The sequence below is a fragment of the Poecile atricapillus genome, chromosome 1 (assembly GCF_030490865.1).
Source record: "Poecile atricapillus isolate bPoeAtr1 chromosome 1, bPoeAtr1.hap1, whole genome shotgun sequence".
In the NCBI taxonomy this organism is placed as follows: domain Eukaryota; kingdom Metazoa; phylum Chordata; class Aves; order Passeriformes; family Paridae; genus Poecile; species Poecile atricapillus.
This window is the reverse complement of record NC_081249.1, coordinates 145,576,805-145,597,117: the sequence shown is the minus strand read 5'-3', so window position 1 is coordinate 145,597,117 and position 20,313 is coordinate 145,576,805. Positions and strand designations below refer to the sequence as shown.

At 38.1% G+C, this 20,313-nt stretch overlaps 1 protein-coding gene across 4 annotated transcripts in view; it reads right to left on the bottom strand.

The window, feature by feature from the left end:
• The window catches only part of NUMB (NUMB endocytic adaptor protein), a 92,232-nt gene that overhangs the window by 58,199 nt on the left and 13,720 nt on the right, over positions 1–20,313 (bottom strand). The window contains exon 1 of one of the 4 annotated variants that reach the window (XM_058837986.1): positions 14,587–14,654. The exons of the other annotated variants lie outside the window; for them this stretch is intronic. The gene's annotated coding sequence lies outside the window, so the exon portion shown is untranslated. Of the gene's footprint in view, positions 1–14,586; positions 14,655–20,313 lie in introns of those variants that run through there. 4 annotated transcript variants of the gene reach the window in all.

Here is a 20,313-nt window from a genome sequence, read left to right as displayed (position 1 = left end):
ATTACAACATAATTTCATCCCTGATGAAATAGCTAGTTGACATTAATTACATTATATTCTTCCATTAGAATTCTACATACTTAGCTTAAGTTAGCATGTGGTTCTGTGCAAGTCAAACACTTCCTAATTAAGTCCTAAAATCCTATCAAATATCAGTACTTAAAACTGCTACCTTGAAGCAAATCTACAGTTTGTGTATCAAGAATGGTTTTGTTTCAACAATCATTCTGGTGAGTAGAGTCTGCTGCCTGAATAAAGCAACTTTTTAGCCTGTTTTTATTTTTTACTTTATTTTAACATAAAAAAAAATCAAAGCTCTTATGAAAATTGATATTCATTCCCAACCCTCCTCCCAGAAGAGCTAACCACTTATCAAACCACTACAGTAGATCTTCTGGCAGCTCTTTAAGCTGTAATCAGAGATCAGACTTACATTCAGATCTTTGGAGGAAAAAACCACAACCACCACAACACAGAGAACACACACACAGAGTCCTCTTCATAATTTAATTTTAAATTACAAAGAGGGCTCCTTTGCACTCATCTGAAAACATGTTACGTGTCAGCAGTAAAATGGAATTCAGATTTTTCGGAGAACACTAAGGGCAGATTTTTTGGACCACCATTCCCATAAGCAGAGTGCTACACCTGGGAAAACACATTAAACTGCTGGTTCAGAATTCAGTTTGCAGGCCAATGAGTAAATAAGCCCCATCAGCGTTAGATGGCATGATACCTCTTGCACTCCTTGTGTTAAGTAGTTCTTGAAATGTTACATCCATGCTACTGAAATTAAATTAGTGTCATTTTTTTCAAACTGGGAATCTTACAAAATGAGGAGCAGTAGCACAAATAATCCAGCAGCAGCACTCACTTAACACCAACTCAGAGCACTGTAAGAACAGAAAGGAGTTCCTACACAGAAAAAGGATCACAAAAAAACTTCCAGCAGAAAACTGCTTTAAGAATAATTATACAAATAAAAAAATCTCTACCAATCCAGCCCTCTAAATCTACTATATAAAGGTGTCTAAAGTCAGTCTGTATAGATGTGAAGAATGTAAATTAAGAGTCATGATTTGGGGGAAAAAAATGAACTGAAAAACAAACCCAACTGCTTCAAAAAACTCCCTCAGAATTTATCTTTCTATTTAAAACAGCTATGTCACATGGAGTAAAACAGCCCACTAAACTGTATCTACAAAGCAAGGCCAGAGTTTTAAACTAACCGGTACAAAGGTCTTCAAGAAACTGAGTTTTCATAAATTATAGCTTTGCACACAGTTCATTTTACAATGTGGACTTTGTAAAGATTTGAGACCTTCCTAGTGACGTCCTTCTGAGTACACAACAATATGAGGAAGTGCTGTAGCTAATACCCCTCTTCTCTGCAGACAGTCACATATCAAAGGTGCATCATTGTTTAAAATGGCTCCAGTTCCAAAGGGTGAAGATCTACTCCCTGTCCTGTCTTGACCTTAAGGGAGGGACACACTGTCCACCAAAACATCCTGTCAGGAAGGCAGTAAGAAGCGTGCAAATTTGGAGATTAGGATAATAAATACACTTCTGCTGGTTACTTATTTTGGCTTTCAATAAAATTGTTGTCGAAGAACACAGAGGCTTTTCTAACCAAGCCTTGTTCATGCCAGAAATCCTGGTGAACATGTCCACTTGGCAGCTGCAGGGAACTAGGAACAATGTATTTGTGAAGCTCCCTGTGTGGTAGTCTTGTGTGAAAGTTTTCTTTGTCACATCCATTCTCCTTTGAAGTTACATGTTTCCTAAAACTGGTTTAGCAGAACAAAACTGCTATTAATTATTTGCTATTTCTTCCAATACAGATATTTGGAATTTATGTGAACATAGTCCAAGTCTGTTCACTAAGTAAAGGGTATGTACCTATTTAGGAAAAAAATGGGATGTTTACTGCTTTGGGGTTTTTTTCCTGTTTCCTTTTTTTCGGACTGCATTCCCAAACCTGTGAGGAGATGCCCATGACATAAGGAACAAGACCAACAAGTATTTTAATCAGGTTCATTTTCAATATTTCTTACGACTGGTACCTAAGTCCTTACAGAACAAGCTGTTTAGATCAATAATAAGCTGCAGGGCTCCTAAATAAACTGGCAATATTGTACCTATTTCTCTCACAAGTAAAATTACTGATTTTTACTGGTCAGAAGGTCTTATTTTCTGAAGTACAAAATTAACAAGAAGACTGGCCCAAGTTACTCAAATGACTACTTTAAATGTGGTTTTACTGTGGTTTTTATTATCAGATCTTTATATTTAGCTACCAGTTCTCCCAAGATGAACAGTGGTCTCTATATTTTTCTTGATGTTTATGTAAGTGGGAAGCATTAAGTAAATAAGCAACATTATTTCAATCTTTTTTTAGTAAAATGTCTACTGAAAACTACACAAAAGCTTAATTCAGGTCAGTGTTATAAACACTAACAGTGTTTACTCACATGAAACAGTTGGACAAGCCTGCTCTCATATTTAGTTCAATCGCTAAGTGTCAGCAATTAGCTTACATCTCTAGATAGCTGCACTTGAAACTGACATGTGAAGGAAAATAAACCTGGCAGATGAGATCTCAAACACTTAGTATTTTTTCCAGCTCAAGCTTTTCATACCTTAGATAAAATGCATTACCTCATTTTCAAACATCAGGTTAACAGCTAAGAATCTGAGAGAGAATGTAATTTTGTCAAACAGCAAAGAGAATTGTGCAAGCAGCACACCTCAAAACACAAAGCCAAGTCACAGAATCAAATTCGAGCTTGCATATTTTAAAACCTAGTTCAAACAGTGAAGCTCACTTTCTTACTGTACTTTTTAACACAATGACAAAGCAAATCAGACAATCCGGACCGAATAAATCAGATGTTGCAATCTGTAGGCTCTAGTTGCATTCCTTCCAATGCATACACATAATTTTCTAAAAAGTAAAGTAAGACTCAGATCTCCATTTCTCAGGAACTAGAAGTATTGCTAAATTCACAGATGTCGTTTAAAATAGTAAATATATTAGTACATGGAAAAGATTCATAAACATTATTTTTTAGAAAGTGTCACTACATTATGAGCTGCTGCTTGGGCTTTGGACAAACTTACAGGAAAAAATATCCCTTCTTCAAAGAGTTGTTACAGAATTGTTTGATTTTCACTGAATTTTTACTGTTCAGCTTCAATTGCACTGAGCAACCTTTAAGTGCAAAAGTTAGTTTTTGAGGTCCAATTGCAGACTGAACAAAGTCTATCAAAAGATTTTCAGGAAGTCCTGGATTGCTTACCTGCCTGTAATGCTCTGGTTCTCATATTACACTGTGCCGTAATTACCTATATTTAAATTGAGAAACCAACTCTGTTTAAACACTTACTGTCACTTCAGTATCTTCAACAAACTACACTGCAGTCATGCTACTGTACACATCAGGGACCTGACTACCATCTCTTTAAAAAAGAAAATCAACTCCATTTAACTCCTGCTTGGATCTAGACATCTGGAATCAAGTATGTACATGAGGAAGAACCACACAGCTGCAACTGTATAAATATTTTTCTTACCAATTCCCTGCCAAGAGCATCTCAAAATTTTAAGATCAATTTCACAGACAAGAAATAAAATTAAGGTCACACAGGCAGAAAAGCTTTTAGGATTTGAGTACTCATATTTGGCATGAGAGGCCAACATACAGTCTCATCTTGGATCACATTTTCCAGATTTTGTTTCCTGTGAACTTCTGGGGTGGAGCTGGTGTCTCCTTAAACTGGCATAATGATTATCACTGATTTTATCACAAGAATTTCTGGCATCCACTTCAAATAACAATCCAGCAGACAACACACATTCCAGCTTGCGTTATTAGGATCAAAACAGGAACCTCTTTCTATTGATATATTCCTTCCAACAAGAGTTATCTAAGCAATTGCCAAACTGATTGCAGTTGATTACAGCATAATGATGCATAGACTCTAGGGTACATTTGTTAGCTGAAAATCCTGCAGCAAATTTAAGTCTTCAGAGGTTTCATTTATAAATAAGCTTGAGAATGCCCCTTTGATATAACACAGAACCTTGGAACCCATAAAGCATCTGGAACAGTATTTCTAGATTCAGAACACTAAGAGAGATTTTTATTTTTTTTTTGTTCACCTCCAGCCAAACAGACTGCATTCTGCCTTCTCATACAAACTTGTGATACCTGTGAGACTTCATAATCAAAATTAATACATATGGTCATCTATCACTGATGCACTAAAAAATGCATTCTTTCTTCTGACACATCTGCTAAGCCAACATAAGTAAAAAGTTAACCACAGAAGCCTGCAAAGGTGTTGTATGTATAGATGAACATCAAGTATCAGCGGTACCAATACTTTGGCACATATTCTTTGCATAATCACATTAATCAAAGTTTGGGGCTTAGTTTGGGTTTGTACTGTGGCTAAACAACATTGACAAGTACCACTATTCCAGGGACTGCCCATATTTTAGGAACTTGCAATGGCTCTTCCATTCATACACCACCATTCATGAAGGAACAAAGCTATGGAAGGATGTCACACACAGTATGAGACCACAGTACAGACACACTGCAGCAGACCAGCTCAAACCCTAGATAACAGAAATTTATACACTGGGCTGTTTAGCAGGGAAGAGCATAATTTATAGCACACAATGATTCCAAGTTCTCCTCCTGAAGTTTGTGAACTATTATTTTTCTAAAATCACACTGAGCATCCTCATCAAGTCCTTCTTGTGGATTCCAATTTCTTGTATCAAATGCTTTATATGGCATCACACAAGATGCTTAACATACACACAACACTCCTATTAAAGCTATTCTGGTCACCTGTAAACACAGACAACTTAAGAGCCTGTTCCTAATCTTCATTCTCAAAGGTTTTGCCTCTTCACAACCCACTTCTTTGCAACCATTAACTACAGCTAATGTATTTTAAAAAATGAGAACTGTGAAGAAAACCTAGAAAGAGAGGTGCTTCAGCAAACAGTAATGTGAAGTGACAATATTTGTTTTGAAGACTTAAGGACAGCTGAACAAGGTATCGCACTTTCACAAAGAAACAACTTACAAATCACACGCAACTTGTGGCAGCAGGGATGACTGAACAGACTGTGGGTTCAGCTACGCAGGGCTAGAAAGCAGGAACTCTGCAAATTTTCAAGGGGAAAACCTTCATATAAGCTGTGATTAAAACCACTTTCACATTCCTTGCCTCACTAAACTCTGACATCAAGCAACATTTAAATAATCGTCCCGAGCTGTGAAAATCACTTCGTCAACACTTCAAGTATCCTTAAAATAAAAGTTTTAGTTTTGTTATCATAGTCTTCTCTAGGAATTTGATAGCTCTCTCCAAACAGTTTTTGCATATTTTAGTTTAATCACCACACGTAAATGGCACTACGCTATTCAAGACAGAATACCAGCAGTCTGCCAGCAGCTGCCAATGGTGTGAGCAGTGAAGTACAGGGATGATGATACTGGAATGCAGACACCTTTCCAGCAGATTTGCTTGCTGACCCTTTTAAAACTTAAGATTTCTGTCAGCCCATGTCTTTAACCTGTCAAGGTCCCTCTGAATGGCAGCCCAGGTGTCTGTTGTGTCATCCACTCCTCCCACTTTGCATCATCTGTGAACTTGCTGAGGGTGCACAGTGCCCATTACTCAGGTGTTAATGAAAATAAACAGCCCAGGCCCTACTATCAACCCCTAGGGCACACCACTGCTAACTGGCCTACAGCTGAACTTTGTGTCACCACTCTGTGTCACCCTTTGAGCCCAGCATTTCAGCCAATTTGCAATCCCTTTCCCTGTCTACTCAGCTAGACCAGATGGTGAGGGTGTTAAGGGAGACAATGACAAAAGCACTGTTAAAATCAAACAGTACAAACTTCTCTTTTCTCCTCCACCAACACAGTCATTTTGTCACAGAGGGCTGCCAGGTTGGTCAAGCACAATTTCCCCTTCCTAAAGCTACAGTAACTATTGTTAACCATCTTTGTGTCCTTCTTATGTTTGGAAATGGCTTCACAGGAGAATTTGCTCCTTCATTTTCCCAGGGGTCTAGGTGAGGCTGAGCAGTCTGCAAATATCCAGACCCTCCTGCCCTTCTTAGACTCAAAAGCAACACATGTGTTCTTTCAGTCCTCAAGAAGAGCCTTCTATTATCTCAGTCTTTCAAAAACAATTCAGAGTGGTTTTGCTACGATATCAGGTCTCTGACCACTCATAGGTGCATTCTAGCAGTTCCCATGGACTTTCTTATAGCAAACTTTTTTAAATGTTCCCTTACTTGGTCCTTCTCTACTGAGACTAAATCTTCATTGCTTCAGACTTTCCCACGAGTCTCTAAGGCCTAGGACTCCAGATGACAAATCCTACCAATACAGACCAAGGTAAAAAAGACATCTAGTACCTCAGCTTTTTCCATGTTTTTGTTCACCTCCCTCTGGCTGGTGATGTACTTGCAGAAGTCTTTCCTGTTGCCCTTCATGTACCTAAACACCTACCTGAAAACTGGGGTTCAAAGCCAATCCTAGTCACACCTCTTCTACATTCCATTCCTCACTCACATACAAGCAGGAGGCACAGTGAAGTTCAGATTCAAAAATGGGTGAAGTAAGGGAAAAGGCACTTCTTGAAAAGCTTGCTACTGTGCCTACACTAACTTAACCATTGTAATACAGTACACACAAAACAAGAAAACAATAACCAACTCCAGATTGCCTCTCCACTCTGTTTAACGCCATGACACAAGTATCATGCTAATGATGGCTGAGCTTGCTCCTGCAGTCAGAAACAGAGCCTGATACGCACTGCAATGAGCACGACTGGGCAGTGACACAGCTGCCTTCTCAAGAGCAGCACAACCTCTGTTTATAACTGTGATGAAAGTGTATGTTACTTTCACAAAATCTAAATGATGCATCCCAGAGATTATGTATTCTGTTTCACATTATACAGATCTTTCATCTTATGTATTAACTCATACCTTACAGCCTGCCCTGCATTTCTAAGGCAAGGCAACATCACATCCGTGTCAAGAGGTGAAATGTTATAACCAACAATTTAAACAACTCACTAGTTCTGGACAGTAAGCATTAAAGATCTCTCTGACTGTACATGGTAAATGACTGAGCTACCAACAAGCACATACCAAAGGCAGCTTTATGCCACAGGACAGTGAATGCTGCACTCACATACAAAGGGAATTGGAACTGTCCTTTAGGGCAATAGGCTGGTTTAAACAAAGTGTCCACAACAAACAGCAGCAATAAAACCTGTAGAGAAGTAGAGACTAGTTGATACTAACAGCCTGGCATCTGTCAAGACAAAAATGAGATCTTACTTATAAAAAGCAATGTATTCCCAAACGTCAGTGTTTTTTAAAACAATAAATTATTTCAAACCTAACTAAGGCTAAGTTAGCAACTAATGAGGAGGGATAAACAAAATCCAGTTTTGCAAAAGTCCAGATATGCTTTAGTATATCCAGCTAGAGGCATTCTAGCCACTCTACCACTGTGTGATATGAGGCAACTCTTGAAGGCACAAAGAGTCTGAATATCTGTAGAAATACCAACAAAGAAAGAAAAGCTGAGGAAACCAACAGTATGTCCTTAATCAGTTCCCTCTAAATCGGTGGCTCCCTAACTGATTTAACAGTTTTTTTAAAAAGCCTTTGAACAAAACTTTAATTAAATCTATTCCAGAACAAGCACCCATTTCGGCTCAGTGCTCTAGGTAAAACTCCAGTGCATTTACAAGTATAATCAGTTCAGTGAAGCTCTCCCTCTTTCCTCTATAAATACAGCTATTTATGTTTGACCCCAACCCACACTAAAACTCACTCAGTATGCAGCTCTTTCATCTACTTCTTTTTGACAACCTGATCAACAGTAGAATGGCAGATGAAGAAAGGTTGAGTGTGATACCTTCAGAAAATGGTCAGAAAGGTTTTTTTCTGTCTGAGTGTGATAGTGAATACAAAGATCTATCTGAGCAAGTGCTTTTACTACTGGAAATGCATCATACCTGCACAAAAAAATACCATTTTCACAGAATCATAGAATAGTTTGGGTTGGAGGAGAGCTTTTGAAGTTAATTTAGTCTAGTGTCCCCTTGCAATGAGCAGGGATATCTTCAATTAGATGAGGTTGTTCAAAGCCCTGACCTTGAACACTTCCATGGATGGGGCATGTACCACGTCTCAGAGCAACCTGTTCCAGCATTTCACCACCCTCACTGTAAAATGTTTCTTCCATATGTTTAAACTAAATAGACTCCTTCAGCTGAAAGTCATTATCCCTTGTCCTGTTGCAACAGACTGCTAAAATGTTTCTTTCTAATAGCCCCTTTGAGTACTGAAGGCTGCAATAAGGTCTACCCAGAGCCTTCTCCTGGCTGAACAATCCCAATTCTTTCAGCCTTTCCTTATAGGAGAAGTGCTCCAGCCCTCTGAGCGTCTTCATGGCCCTCCTCTGCACTCACTCCAAGAGGCCCATGTCCTTCCTGTGCTGATGCATCACTGGATGCAGCACTGTGGGTGAGGTCTCAGCACAGCAGAGAGTGTCATCAGCAAATTTGCTGATGGTGCATCTGATCCTTTTAATTACATCATTAATGAAGACATTAAATAGCACAGACACCTGAGGGACACCATTTGTCACCAGTGTCCTTTGGGACACTGAGCTTTGGTTGCATCCACAAAGTAGTGGAAAATGGCTCAGTGTCCCAGTGGACATTGGTGAGGTGTTTCAACCATCAGATTTAAAACTCAATGGAGCAGGTACCAAAACAAATGACTGTAGAAGAAAACCAAGATACTATGAAAATTAGTGTTATTTATTTAAATTTTACTAATTTTCCAGTTACTACTCTAATTCTATTAACACCCATCCATTCAAAAAACAAAATTATATCTCTTCTCAATATATAATTGAAAATCCAGGTATTATATCTCAAGCATCCCTAAAGGCCAGGACATTCGAAGCCACGTCTGTATTGACACAATTCTGACCAAGGATTTGAAAGCCCGTCTTGAAACAGCACAATGGGTCAGATCACTCAGCATTTTACATCTACAGGCATCTGAGCATAGAAAGCAGACACTGCTTACATCTCTACAAGTCATTTCTGCACACAGCAAGGAAAAAGTGGAATCAACTGACAAGAAGCAATTTTATCAAAAGATTCTTAAATAATTGTTTTTGTCTAGACACTGATGGCATTCACTAATTAGCAGACACAGAGGTCTGTTACAGTCACAGTATTTAGGTTTTTAGTGAAACATGCAGAAAAAAAAGCAGAAAAAAGCTTCAAGCAAAAATCTTACTAGTGATCCACAGGCCAGACACAGCTCATCAGAAAATTCCACTTTAGAGTAGACCAGACAACGGTCCTCTACTACTCAGACTCCTAAAGAAATGGAATTTATTCTACAAAGATTAACTATCATAAATTATCATTTCAATACTGTGGACCATTCCATAATATTACTTCCTTTTTATAAAGAGAATTTCTGTGTTTTTTATCAGATCTCACCCTATTCAATGGCCACTGCTAACAATCTTTAGCCAAAACAAAATTTGTTGTACAATATATATCTGCTTATGCTATGTGAGTCTGGGAGAGAAAAAAAAAGAATTAAGGAAAAAAAAATCATGTACCTTTATTATGGGGACTGTTTTTCCTGCTACTGTTTTTTAATTCCAGTATGCTCAAAATTGAACAAAATGGCAATAGTTTCTTATTCTATTGTATAGATTTCCTTATATATAAGGAGAGGAAACTTACCTTTAAAAAGGAGTTTCTCTTCAGGGCTACATCTATCATAGGTCAGTCTTCAATATGAAAGCCAGCAACAAGCTCATAAACCCTTCCAGAGCACCAAGTGGGAAGACTAACAGTGAGCACTGCTAGGCCAAATTTCTCAAGGAATCTGCTTACGGACATTCAGTTTTCAGAAATATTGGTATGACTAGCACCATGCTACTAAATATTACAATTCAAGTCCCCACCAGGACACTTGCCTGCATTAAACTGTACCTAAGCATACTGTGACATCTGTACACATCTGCTGAGAAAACAACCAGCACTTAACTTTCATAAAGGAAAAACCAAATTAAAAGGCCTTCAGGTGCAAAATATTGGAATTTCCCACTAGCTTTCCCAAAGGTGGTTTCCCAAATTGCTGGTTTCAGAATTTGAAATTTCAAGATCAATATATGCAGCATAGGAAAACTTGAAACAATCCTCCCAAAATACTAGCTTAGAAATGAAACTAAGAAACTATGACCCAAATACACATATTTTACATTATGCTGGTTACCACTGAACGAGAAAAACTGGTTTGCCCACACGGACAAAAGAACAGTATTACTCACCCAACTAATGTTTCCCTAATTCAACTTTACTAAAATGAACATGCTCTGTAGTCTATTCTTGAGGAAAACTCTGTGACAGTACCAAGTGGTCCTACAGTTTCATTATGAATATGCAAAGGGCAGAACATGGCAACAGTGGACAGGCAGCATGTCCTGAGATATGAGCTAAAAGAGCCATAATGCCAACATATCACTAAGGATTAGTACCTAACACAGATGAAAGGTTTGTGTGATAGCTGAATATATGAAAACTTTTGACCCCACCAACACTTTTGAGAACAACTTTTATTGTCAAGATGCAACACTGCACCAGTCAAACAAAACGAAACCCCACCTTCTTAAGCATCTCTGAACTTCCATGACAATCTCCTAGACAAGATATTTATTTAGATACTTTTAAAGTATTTGCTATCACTTGAAAAGCTTTGTCTGGAAACAACCAGATGCCTTCCACTACAAAATTGTTAGCTGTTCTGTTTTTTTCAGAAATATAATATAATATTATTAATTTAATATAATAGTAGTTAATCATAGAAATATATTATATTTAATAGAATAGAATAATTTTGTGGTGGGCTGACCTTGGCTGGATACCAGGTGTCCACCAAAGACATTCCCATCACTCCCACTCCTCAACTGGACAGAGCAAAGAAAATACAATGGAAGGCTCTTGAGTAAATGTAAGGACAGGGTCCTCACTCACCAGTTACTGTCATGGGCAAAACAATCTTGATTTGCAAGTCAAGTTTGTTTATAATTTAATTTATAACCAATCAAATCAGAGTAGGACAATGAGAAACAACTTTCTTCCTGCTTCAGCTTGGGGTATTTCCCATGCAACATTATCCTCCATGAATTTCTCCAACGCGAGTCCTTCCCATGGGTTGCAATTCATGAACCCACTGCTCCATCATGGGTCCCATCCACAGGGTGCAGTCCTTCAGGAACAGATTGCTCCACCAAGGGATCCCTGTGGGATCACATGTCCTGGCAGCAGACATGCTTCAGTCTGGGCTTCTCTTTCCATGGTCCACAGGTCCTGCCAGAAGCATCCTCTAGCATGCCCATAGGGTCACAGTCTCCTTAGGGCACCCACCTGCTTCAGCACAGGGGTCTCCAGGGGTTCCAAGTGGATGGGTGTCTGCTTCACCTTGGACCTCCACAGACTACAGGGGCACAGCCTGGCTCACCCACGGGCTGCTGGGGAATCTCTGCTCCAGCACCTGGGACTTCTCCTGCCCCTCCTTCACTGACCTTGGTGACCACAAAGCCGCTTCTCTCATATGCTCACTCCTGTCTGTCTGCAATTGTTCCCATACAGAAACATTTTTCCTCCTTCTTAAATCTGTTATCCCACCACTGCACAGGCTCAGCCTTGGCCAGCAGCACCTCCAAACCTTGGAGCCATCTGGCACGGGCTATGTCAAACATGAGGGGAGCTTCTCACAAGCCACACCTAAGCCCCTCTTGCTACCAAAACCTTTCCATGCAAGCCTAATATATTATTGCATAAAACTTGAAGAAGACCTAAAATGGAAAACTAGTATTAGTATTTATGCTCAATTTTTAGATATTCTTGGCTATGAAGAGTCAGCTTCAGCCCCCTCTCCCCTGCTTCCTCTCTTCTCATCTCAGGAACACAGTTCTTCAGCCTTACATGTGAAACATCACAGTGAAATATCTTTAAAGTATTACTAGTTTTATAAAAAACACTTATGTAAATATTGGTCCTAAACTACTTCATTATCCATTTAAAGATGAGTACTACATTTTATAGACTTTATTTCAAAAAAATTAAATTTAAAAAAAGCCGCCTGCAGATGAATCAAGCTTTTTAATTCATCTATGTCTATATATAAACAGAGGCAGAGGGGAAGAGTAACTATCTGTTTGTTTCAAAACCAACCACACATGTGGCATTCCAAGGCTATTCATAAAAGATCTTGTGTGTGTGCAGTGAATGGAGCCACCTCTGAACTCTGCTAATGAGGTTTTGCATACAACAGGCTTAAAACAATCCTCCAAGGTATCAACTCATGGCAAGTAGCTATTTTCAGGTACAGCTCATGGGACATTCAATGGGTTTGATGATGAAAAGTTCTTACCGTTCTAACAAATAATTATGAGGTGCACCGCTCTTCCCCAAATTTATCCATTAGAGACCAAGATTTCTCAGTAAAACTACAGACCAACTTCATACATCCTAAAAATAGAACATGACAGTAGTTGGCATCGTACTGTGGTACACTTCTTGTGACGACAAGTGTTGGGTTTTTCTTATATTTAACTCACTGTCATCTTTCATAACAGCCTCCTCTCAAAGGAGAAAAGATGATACACAAACACGCACAGAGAAGGCACGATTACCTTACACAATAGTCATTTCTGCCAGGTATTAGCTACAAAAGTCAGGCTGTAAATTCCCTACTGCCTGATTCTACACTTTAACTGCATTTGGCTTTATTTAAATAAGAAAACAAAGGTTTTTAGCTTTGTGTATTTCTGTAACCTGAATTTATGGTAACATTCAGTTTTATATCAAATCCAAACCTGAATTACAGTTTCAGAGGTCTTTATGCATACCACATTTCTTTCTTCAAAAAGCAGATAGAAAAGACAAAAGCTCTTGAGTGGGAGGAAGCAACAGAGAAAGGGAGGAATGTATCAGCTTGCCAAAAATGTGCCACAGCCTCTACAATACAATGTTAATAATTCTGCCTAATGCAAATGCAATAAAGCTCAGCATTTCATATCCAGAGTCAATCCTTTTCCTATTACTGGACAAAAAATGCACTATAGATTTTTTTATTTTTTTTTAATGTTTTAAGAATGACTCATTTTGCCATTCCTTTAAATTGAAGGTTGCCATCTGAGGTTTCCAATGACAATTTTTCAGAAACTGCTTTCACGTGTATGGAACAGAATACTATCTAAAAGACTCTGTATCACTCTTTCTGGCTTTATTTCTGAAAGTTTTGACATAATTTTGCACCAAAAAAATGTAGTAAAGTACAGTAGCTTTTTCAACTTCGTCAGAAAAATGAGCATAATACAATACTAAACTCCATCTTCCTGAGAGATACTTTGAGAGAAGTTCATCTAAACAACTTAGAACAGACTGATTTGAAACATATTCTGTGCACTATTTGGAGTGCATATAAACAAGTCCTTACCTGGTAAAGAGGAAGGGACAGGGTCTGACTTGTGCAATTCAGCCATAACCACACTGCGGAAATATTTGATTTCATATCCTGCTTTTTACACCGTAAGAACTTTCAAGTTTAGAAAACAAAATACTTTTAGAAGGAACACTCCACACATTCTAATGTTCACTTCACATCTTGGTAGCTCTTGCAACGTCCATACTAGCTATTCAACAAATAATGGAAGAACTGCTAAACTCATTTGTAACCCATGGTTTCTTATATTACTAATTTGAGAATTAATCAGATCATATAATAATAAAATAATGAAATCTTTCTTTTCTCTCTATTTTGATGTCTCCAGACCTCCATAATACAATTATTTGACAAATAAAGAATGAAGTGCAATCTCACTATTTCTATCATAAATTCTGAGCTTCTGAGCTTCCCAAGAATCACCATAATCACAAACTAACCTCTAGTATCATGGTTTCAAGGGAGTTAAATAAAGGCATACAAATACCATATTTAGCTGCATAATCTTACTTTCAATTGGGTTAAATGTTGATCTACCTATGTGACAAATTAATTGGATTAACAGGTAAATAGAAGTCCACAAGGTAAAGAAGAAGGGGCTTCTCTTTTCTATTTGTGTCCAGCAGAGATTAGTGTTACACTTAATACTTCTTGTATTGTACTTATGTCAGCAAAGAAGAATATTCAAGAGCATAATCTTCCAGTATCAGAAACTGATAAATTCAGAGGTAGCAATAAAGGACTAGTTATGGTGACAAATTCCTTCCAACAGTAAATTTACTTCAATATGGATTATGACAAGTCAAATGTAAGATCATGTATACACAAAAAAGAATACAAGCTAAACTAGTGACTATAGTGGATTCTAGTTATGCCAGTAAGAAAGTGAGGACGAGGTGAGTATCTGATGCTGCAACATCGGAACACACAGGCAGGGAAAGCCCATTGGCAGGTCTCCATCTTCATTCCCAACTGGTACTTACACTTCAAGTGCCCACATTTTAAGAGAAGCTCATCCCACTCCCACATGTACATTTTGCTTAACTGACTTCTGCAACAGAAAATAAAGCAACAACTAGGTCATAAACCAAATGACAAAGACTTCAAACTTCCTTTCATCTTTTGTTTTTTCCTGCTAGATCAAGTACCTGGCATTTGATATTAGATGAACATTACCAACTTATTCTTAAACACTGGAATAATTTGCCACGGTATATGAGGAGAATCCAACATTTAAAGTTTAAAAAATATGTGGAGTGTGACTTACAGTGTAAGCTATAGTTCAAATAAAACACAGACTTGTTACTTTAGGTGAAATTGTACTGCATCTAATTTCTAACTATAAAATAATTTAATCTAGTAGATTTACCATTAGCCTACATTAGTCTAGTTCAAAATGGTGCACCAAAGGAAAAAACAAGCAAAATAAGAGAAGAGACTCAATGTAAGCCTTACCTCAACATCAGGAAGTTAAACATGGAGTGGATATCTGTATGCCAGAGACAAGACTGGTTGCATTTTACAGCTGACACCTTTCTCTCTCATAAACAAAGGGAGCTGCTGGGGTGGTGAGCACATGGAGAGACTCAGAGAGATACCAGCCTCTAATGCCTCTAGGCTCAATGAGCTCACCATGGTACGCTTTTATGTAAGCTAACACACATTATCTAAAGAGAAGAATACTTTTTAAGAAGTGCTTAGAAAATATAAAAGAGTTAGACAAAAATTTCAGTCCTACTATGGGTCAAGTTCATCAATGACATCTACCCAAGCACACTTGGACTGCCAACATAAGCCCATGTACTCAATAGGTTATCAGAGTCCTTACATCACACAGAGGGAACTCTATTGTCCAGAAAAGGAATTTCATGAAGGTCAACACTTGGGGTGTGCTTGGCACAAGCAAAGGCCAAACATGTAGCTAGCTCAATATCTGTACCCTAAGCTGAGTAACATACTATAAAGAAGGGGCTCAGCTTGACAATATTTTAACAGAATAGTTTTCCAGATCCTACACTAATTTAAAAAGAACTCTGCCTGTGACTCAAACCATAGGCTAAGACACTCTTCACTAAAAGTCTAGGCATTTATCTTTGCTGCTGTTTTGCATTTTTGGCCTTTTTTTTTTTTTTTGGTGGGTTTTGGTTTGAGGTTTTTATTGTTTGGGTTTTCTGTTTGTTTGATGTATTCTTTTTTGTTACTCAGAGTATACTTGCAGATCAATTTAGAGATGTGCTAAAACATATTCCACACCTCTGAACTTTATAGAGGTATGGGAATGAAAGCTATGTCTTGCTGATAAAGAACTATTACTCTTCTAACTCTATTAGGATGAAGAACAGATACCAGAATGCAAAGTCTGGGTTGGTTTTCTTCCAGAGACAAGAAAAAAGTTACATCAGCTACACTGTCTAAAAGTAGACAAGTCTAAACTTGGGACCCGGTTTTGAACAGCCCCACTGTTTGCAGACTGAATCAATACAAGGAGACAAACTCTCATCACCCAAGATAAAGACAAGCTGAGCTGTAGCTTACATATTGTCCCCTGCAACAAAGCCTGGGACCCACCCAAGTAGAGTCATCCCAAGTCCACAACTCAAAGCCAAGGAGCTACAGAGCTACCTCACACCCTACCCCTTCGTCATAGCCAGCCCAGGTGCAGCACCAGCCCCACACCAACTCCCCAGCACTGGAACCACTTTGGGAAGTGCTTCAAAGTATGGCAGCCACTAATGTTTGAACCTAGCACTAGTTACTGAGCTAACAGTAAACTGTAGTTGATCTTTTCAGAAAGTACAACCCACAGCCTGCAAGTTCAGCCTTTTACTCCATCTGCATCAACAACATCCTTGATAGGGACGCGTTTATTTTTTTATAAAAGACTTTTTACAATTTTTCAGTGTTGACAAAATCCCTTCCACTTGGAACTTCACGGTCAAGTATAATTAAGGTACTGTAACACAAGCTATCAAGAGAAGGTAAACTGCAATCCTGCCAATGAAAGCAATTGTTTCAGTACAGCTACATAAACTTTTGGGAGTCAAATGGTAAATGCTAAATTAAGTCTGTCTTTGCTTTTCTAGTTTGTGACTTTATTAACACCAACAGCTTTCCCTAATACCATAGTTTTTCTTCTAGGCAGACTTCAGGGACTAAATTTAAAACACATTGCACTGATTACTAAACTGCATTTCACAATTTCCTTTGGATTTTGGCAGCATTCTCCCCCAGTTATTAAAGCAAATCTTTCAAACACTCAATCCATTATACTGAAAGTTTCAAAGTAATTATTGTCTGCCTTCATTCAAACAACTAAAGAAGAAAGCAGACAAGATTGTTTTAATGCAGATGTAAGAGAACACTTGTATGTAACTGGAACTTGGTACTTTTTATTGTTAACAGTCACTAAACCTTATCTTAGTCATACTTCATTTGCATATACATTTTTAAGAACACCCAGTTTAACAAAGTGAAGGAACCATGTGAGAAATTCAGCCTTTTCTAGCCTCAACACCTAAAATGCCTTCAAGTTTGAGAGCACAGTAGAAGTGATCACGAATAAATACAACTACTTTCCCACCTTTCTTGTCCAGTATGTCTTGGCTACCTGTACATATTATTTTTCTGTGAAGGACAAACCACCTTCACAACCAGTTACTCCAAAAGGAAAACCTACTTTCCAAGTCTGCATGCTTTAGACTCAAATTCTACTGATAAATTTACTGTCTGCAGAATTTATTTTTCAAAAAGTGCCAGCTGTAAGGATACCAATTACCAAATTGCTTCAGTATCAGCACATTACCCAGTCTCCATACATATATATTCTCTTCACTATATAGCTATTATTTTTAAGTTCCATTTTGTGACTGAAAGCTGTACTAAGAATAATAAAGAAGACTAATACAAAGCTTCTCTAAAGATGAACACCTCATGTTCCTTTGGTAGCAGTTCTAAGATAATGACCTCTAAAATCATCATACTCACCCAAAAAGCAAGCCCTTTTCTTTAGAAGCTGATGTTACCAGTTGCTAAAAGGCTAACTCATTCTTAATGCTTCTAATACTATTTTTGGGTAGCATCAGCTTGCTTTCAGCCTCCTAGAGTCAGAATTTAAAAAAACACCAAATACCCTCCAGGAATTGTCAATAGGCACTTGTGGTTCACACTGCTATCATGCCAGTAGAGTTCAGGCTCACGGGACAAACTGGAAATGGCTATTTCTCCATCTCTACTGCTACCAACTGACCTAAGATTCTCTCTTAGCAACCAGGATGAAACTGCCTTTAGAGGAAGGATTCCTACAAACAAGTTCTCATATTTTAAGTCCTTTTAGTTGGAGAACATTACCCATTTTCAGTCACAGCTGTTTTCCATCCTAGCCAGTGTTTAAGAATTATGTTGTCTGCTTCAGTGAATATATCTTCGTTCTCAGTAAAGCAAATGACAGAGGATTTCTGTGTGTTTATCTGTTCTAACACAAATTCTAATTGTTATATTAATCATGAACGGTACTGAATTTGTAAGCATGAAAAGCTTCAGTTGGCATGACTGAACTAATTGCAAAATGAGATTACAGACTTGTGACTTGTCGTAACTGTGAGATCCTTCCCTCACTTTTGTATCCAGAATTGATTTTAAAAGAATCATACTAGATGTTGTGGCTCCAGCACCCATTAAAAAAAAACCCAGACAAACCAACAAAAAACACAGAAGCTTTGCAAGTCACCTTTATTTAAATAGATAGTCGTCACCATGTACTTAAATCTCTAATTACTTATTTCTTTTCTCTCCTTGAAGTATCTTTTGAACACACCCTTTTTGTCTTCAGAAGCTAATATATTTTTTAACCCCTGGAAAAAAAAAAAAAAATTTAAAAAAATCAAACTTAAAATAAGACCGTGGGAGGAAGAAAAGACTTGTTCTACACCTGCCTCACCCAGGATCATTGCTTTCGTTAACGTAGTGTGGGACCTGAGAGCCACAAGACAGAACCTACCTTGAACAGTAAGAGTTTTAAAGCAACCCTGTACCTTGCTCATGGTCTGAGTAATTCTTAGGTGCAGACACCATTATCCCCATGCTAATAAATCAAGTGACCTCAATGGAAAATAACTGTCCACTGACTTCTCCAGTACTTCTGAAGGAAGATCTTCACTTGCACAATTTAGTCAGCCTGTAGGTTTAGCAATTGCTCTGAAGCCAGAACCTGATCTTTGACCTACAGCAGCAACAGGCAGCAAAGCCCTCCTGAAAACACTCGTGGGATTTAGAAGAATGGTGCTGATCTAAAGGCACAAGAACTGGAAACCATACCCAGGTAAAAGCTTTCTCTCAAGCTCTGCCTGCTTTGAGCAAGATGCCACATACAGAAAGAAGCAGGAAATGTTGTTTCATCTTCTCAGTATGAAAACGTGCCTTTCCAGGATAAGATCTGTACTTTCAAGTTTTCTACAAGTTTTAAGCTTTCCCACTTGAAGAATAATGGAAAACCAGGTTTGACAAGAAGAAAATTAATTTTATTCATGATCATATTTTATTCATGATAAGTTTTACAAAATAAATAGGAAAAAAAACCTTTAAATATCAATTATAAAAAGGTGGACTTCATCCAGTCTTGTTTTGAAGCTGCTCTTCAAAAGCCTCACACAGTGTTTCCACTAATATGCATTCTCACTTTGAACTCAGCATTTTTCCCACTTCTATTTCTCTTCAACTCTTCACTTTGAAGCAAACCTGCCCATATTTATAGTGAAGAGCTTCTTCTTAGGGAAGCTGCATCAGAACAGTCACAAAGTCAGAACCTGAAATAACCGCTAGTCAGAATTAAACCATAAAACTAGCTAGGCTGAAGGCAACTCACCAAAGACAATTCATTCTCACTGTATAATTTAAGAAAATCAAATGAGTTACATAAGTAATCATTTCAGGAGGGAGGATGTCAGCTAATAACTTGGATTATCAATCACTTTCATTACCCTAACATCTCCTTTGTATTAAATAACGCTCAAAGGCATCCATAATTTATAGGTTTCCTCAGGCTCAAGACTTCTCTGCAGCTCTTTTCCTAAGCTGTACCTGTAGGACTCTCTCCACACCTACGCACCAGTCTCACACTTCATTTCACCCAGGCCACTCTGACACCTGTCAGCAGCACATCAGTGCCCATATACAAGCTATTTCACAGAGACGGAGGCATCAAGGAAGTAAAAAATAAAAATTAATAACAATAACCTGTTCAGAAAACAATGCAAGAGTTGCTTGCCAAATTCAGAAGTAATTTTGATATTAGGCCCCAGCAGAACAAGGACAAAATACCTGATTCTGCTTTGCTTAGCATACATAAGCCTCTGATTTTAAAAACCTGAATGCCTGTCCATACATAGTAATTTATTAATTACTAGAATAACTGGTAAAGGCTCTCTCTAAGTACAGAGCATCCAGTTTTGAAGATATTGTAATAAAAATAACCTCTCATTTCTTAAGGCCTTCAATTAAGAGTTACCCAACACACACACACAGCTTATTGAATCTTAGAACATTAACACACAGGAGACCTGACAACTCCATTTGGCAAAAAGAGTCAAATCACAGCTGTGCCCCAGCAACTAAGTTGTCAACTCAGTGTCACACAGCAGAATGTAGGGGGTAGGGAGAAAAGTACACACTCATTTCTCACAAATGATCATTCCTACTACAATTTATGCACAACT